This window comes from Berghia stephanieae, chromosome 6, assembly GCF_034508935.2.
Source record: "Berghia stephanieae isolate SIO BIC M18660-M18661 chromosome 6, UCSD_Bste_1.3, whole genome shotgun sequence".
Lineage (NCBI taxonomy): Eukaryota > Metazoa > Mollusca > Gastropoda > Nudibranchia > Aeolidiidae > Berghia > Berghia stephanieae.
In genome coordinates this window covers 16,146,940-16,151,939 of record NC_088365.1, presented here as the reverse complement: position 1 = coordinate 16,151,939, position 5,000 = coordinate 16,146,940, and positions in this window count along the sequence as shown.

Here is a 5,000-nt window from a genome sequence, read left to right as displayed (position 1 = left end):
CCCCGCCCCCCCCCCCAAAAAAAAACACAAAAAAACTATGATAAATAAACAAATAAACAAACAAAACAAAACAAAACAAAACAAAACAAAAACATGTGAGGGGTGGGGGGTAGGGGTAGGAGGCTGCTCATCCGTGTGATTGATAAAGTAATTCAATAAATTAATCACATAAATTGTCGCCACGTATTAAGGGGTTGGTTGACTCTGTCGCTTTAATATCCATCTCTTGCACCGGAGACCAAGGATCTATTTCAGATGTGTTAATTTTTCTATCTGCTTCCTTTTCCCCTACTTATAACCCCTCCATCCTTTTCAACATCTCAATTATTTGATTTTTGTTTTTTTTTAAATAATCAATCAATCAATCAATCAATCAATCAATCAATCAATCAATCAAATAAATAAACACACAAAAAATGCAAAAATCAATGAATAAATAAATGAATAAAAATGGGAAAGCGAAAATCAAATCGACTGTGATATCACCACGTCCATAAAAACAGACATTTTACTACTCGGTCTCCAACATACGATTACATTATAAAGCGTATAAAACTCTTAAACCCGAATTTTGTGTGTAATCATTTTCGACAAGTCCATGGTCATTTTAATATGTCTGAGATATAGATAGAACGAGGATGATGTCACTAAGGTTTTTGTTATTGTTTTTCACCATCCACGTTTATGAGTACTTCCTACTAAACTGTATGAACCAGACTATAAAAGTTCATGATTACACATAGTTATTATTAAGTGTGTTGGTCCGTTATACTTCCGGATGGCAATGTTGTGAGCTTCTTAGCCAAGTGCATACTATCTATAAAGTAAATATTTTCTTGACAAAATCTCAAAAAACTGTTTAGTCATCGTAAGTTTGTAGCTATTTTATGATAATTTATACACCAACCTTAATCTGTTTTAGGTGCGTGTATCAAGCAAGGAATTTATACATTCCGCATATGCGATACATGTGCTCATATTAATCAGATACTTTGGCCTATAGCATAATTACTTTCGGATAACGCAATTTCTCGTACAGAAAAAAACCCAACCCAGATCACAATAAATAGAACATGCTAGAAATTTTGCACTCATCAGACTGATGACTGGAAGTCATTTAAAATAAAGCTCAAGCCAAAAAGGTTTTTTATAACAGGATGTCAGAACATCTCCAAATTATCCATAACCAGTCAACAGAATTTCAATATCTACAGGTGTGTTCACTTCCCTCATGTCAAATTCATCGATCTTTAAATCTTTTCATATGGTCTTCTTCTTCTTCTTCTTCTTCTTCTTCTTCTTCTTCTTCTTCTTCTTCTTCTTCTTCTTCTTCTTCTTCTTCTTCTTCTTCTCTTCATCATCATCATCATCATCATCATCATCATCATCATCATCATCATCATCATCATCTTCTTCTTCTTCTTCTTCTTCTTCTTCTTCTTCTTCTTCTTCTTCTTCTTCTTCTTTTTCTTCTTCCTTTTCTCCTCCGCCTCCTCTCCTTCTTCTTCTTCTTCTTCTTCTTCTTCTTCTTCTTCTTCTTCTTCTTCTTCTTCTTCTTCTTCTTCTTCTTCTTCTAATTCACCTCCTCCTCGCCCTTCTCGGCATAATCTTCTCCTCCTCTTCTCCTTCTCCTCCTCCCCTTCTTCTTCCTCCACCTCCTCCTCTTCCTCCTCCTAGTTTTCCATGGATGACACCGGATGACAATAGTAACTTGAGACAGTATGGATTGACAGGAGCATAATATTCTCGCTACTAAAGGGTTAACATTTCGTCTTTATATTATGATTTGTCCAAAGTTAAAAAATATTGGATACACGAGTTGCTTGATTCTTAACCTTAGAGTTGTTATAGTTTTAATTGCTACAACCTGCTCCCCTAAATATTATTATTAATAATAATAATGATAATAATAATAATAATAATCATAATAATAATAATAATAATAATAATAATAATAATAATAATAATAATAATAATAATAATAATGATAATGATGATATAATAATAATAATAATAATAATAATAATATAATAATAATGATAATAATAATAATAATAATAATAATAATAATAATAATAATAATAATAATAATAATAAATAATACTAATAATAATAATAATAATAATAATAATAATAATAATAATATAATAATAATAATAATGATGATGATGAGGATAATAATAATAATAATAATAATAATAATAATAATAATAATAATAATAATAATAATAATAATAATAATAATAATAATAATAATAATAATAATAATAATAATAATAATAATAATAATAATAATAATAATAATAATAATAATAATAATAATAATAATAATGATAATAATAATAATAATAATAATAATAATAGAATAGATGCCTCAATTTAGTTTTACGAACACAGAAGGTGTGGACGTTTCGGGTTTCCCCTTTGACAGCAAAACACGATGAATCAGACACTAAAGACGAATGAAAGATGATAGGCTGGCGTTGTTAACATAAACAATATGATATCTCACAACGACTCTATATTTATTTCAATGGTTTATTACGACTCCCCACTAGCTATAAATACATGTGGGTTTATTTTTCCCCCTCCCATAAGATTGTAATGAAACGAGTAACAGGTGATTGGCTCAAATTTTTGTTGACTCCACATTCTGTAAAACACTTAGCCATGCTGTAGTCATTCCCTCGGCGTCAAAGACTGGCATTTTGTCCCGATAACCGATGATAACCGGTGCCTTATCGAGCCAGTCTATCCCCAAATTAAGAACAAATGACATAATTTGAAATATTACAGAATTTTGTCAAAAATATACACAAGAAATTGCAAGGAATGCTGTGTTGTGTCAGCCTATATATATATATATATATATATATATATATAATTAAACACATCCATACATATAGTATATTGTTTTCTATATATTGTCATAGTCCTCGTCGTATTGCTCGTTATCGTCGACGTCGTCGTCATAATCATTGTCATCTTAATTCCCATCACTTTCTATTCCTCCTTCACCCTTCTATGTCCCCCTCCTCCTCCTCCTCGTCCTCTTCCTCCTCCTCCTCCTCCTCCGATCCCCCCCATTTCCCTTCTTCTTTTCCGAATTCCAGTGCTTATTCGCAGTGTCTGAAGCTAAAAAAAAAATCTTATTTTGAAGAATTCAAAACAGATTAGGAGAGAGAATGAATGAAAGAGAAAAATAAAGAAAGAAAGAAAGAAAAAAAAGAGGAGAGAGAGAGAGAGAGAGAGAGAGAGAGAGAGAGAGAGAGAGAGAGAGAGAGAGAGGGGGGGGGGGGGAGGGTGGTTTGCGGATGTTAAACATTGAGTAGGACAACAAGGAGCTACTCAGATCTCGAATTCTATATTTCGGTCCTCTTGACTAAAAGGTTTAACCTCATTGCCCAGTAAAAAGTGCTCAAAATATTTGAACTATCGCACAGGTGTGATGATGCTTGAATTTCAATGTTTAAACCAACCAGCAATAATTCATTCACACCAAAAACCACAACGAACGTTTAAAAATGGTCCCCTTGTTTGCGTCACATATTGATTTATGTTATAAGATATTCAACGAACGACTTTTTGCGTCAATAATTCTTAATTAGGTATATCATTATAATAACTGACATTTTTTATCTTACTTTCGACTGAAATTTGTTACCTCCAATACTGAAGCATTAAGATGAGTCTTTTCTTGTAAACCCGATTAATCTTTAAAGATTTCATTCAGGCCTCAGTTTTAAGATTTTCACTAGTCAAGGGTCATCTTATTCAGACGATGAATGAAGAATAAAATGTTCCATGTCTTTCTTATAATATATATGTCCTTATGTACATGTTGTATTATTTTATTAAAAAAAAACTCATAGAACACACACAAATCAACAATAACCACCCCATCCCCAACAAAAACAAATAAATTTTTTTAAAAACCCCAAAGAAAACAACAAACCAAAAAAAAAAAAACCGAAACAAAAAACAAACAAATCGGAAAAAAAACAACAAACAAACAAACAAGACAACTAAATAACCCCAATATATTATTCGAGAATAATGCAATCAGCATCAGCAGACAATACTTTTTCGACGTTCTACGTCTCATCTTCAAACGCAAAGGGAGACAATTACAAACAAGAATGGTCAAACTACGAATGCTGTGACTTAACTTTGTAAGGAACCAGGCCAAATGTAGCTACTCTCTTCAGAGTGTTCAACCAAGAATTAAGATGTCTTAAGGCAAAGGAGAGTATAGAGTGTATTCTGCAGACAGTACTGTGTGGCTATGTGGTCTTGTGATATGACACTCGCTTTCAGATCGGAAGGTCCTGGTTCAAGCCTCGCTCGGCGCATAGTTGAGTCATTGGAAAAGGTTCTTTACTCACATTCTCTCACCGTACTCAGGTGTAAAATGATTACCGGTTCGTTAACAGCGTTGTCTCTGTCGGAAATAATATATAATATCTCCTAACAGGCGTCATGTCATGTCTTATTCTACATGTTACGTATTGCTGTTGGTCTGGGGCCCATTGTAAAGCGCTTTTAGCATGTTTAGTGGATATTGCGCTATATAAAAAAGCTCAATTCTTACTGTTTCTACGTATTATATAAAGAAGTACAAATAACTAAAAGAGCTTAGCCGGACAGGCATTGTCATGGAATCTACAAGACTCAACAAGGAAGCGAAGAGCGTTCTTGACAAGGTTGGGAAAGGAAACAGAGGACTACAGTAATAAAAGACAGAGCATATAGCGCAGCATCGGACAAGATAAAGAGTTTCCGTTCATGTCCTACTAACTATGCTCAAAGTAACAACCCACTGGCGCCAATGGCATAATAAGTAAGTTAGTAATAATAGAAAATAATACATGCTCATCTTATAGTTTAAATCTATTGCTTGGACTTACCTCCAATCCAATAGGGTTCGGAGTTTTCAATGCATACATTTACTTTCAAGAGGATTTCTTTTTCATTTTCTTTTTGTTCAAAACTTGTCATTT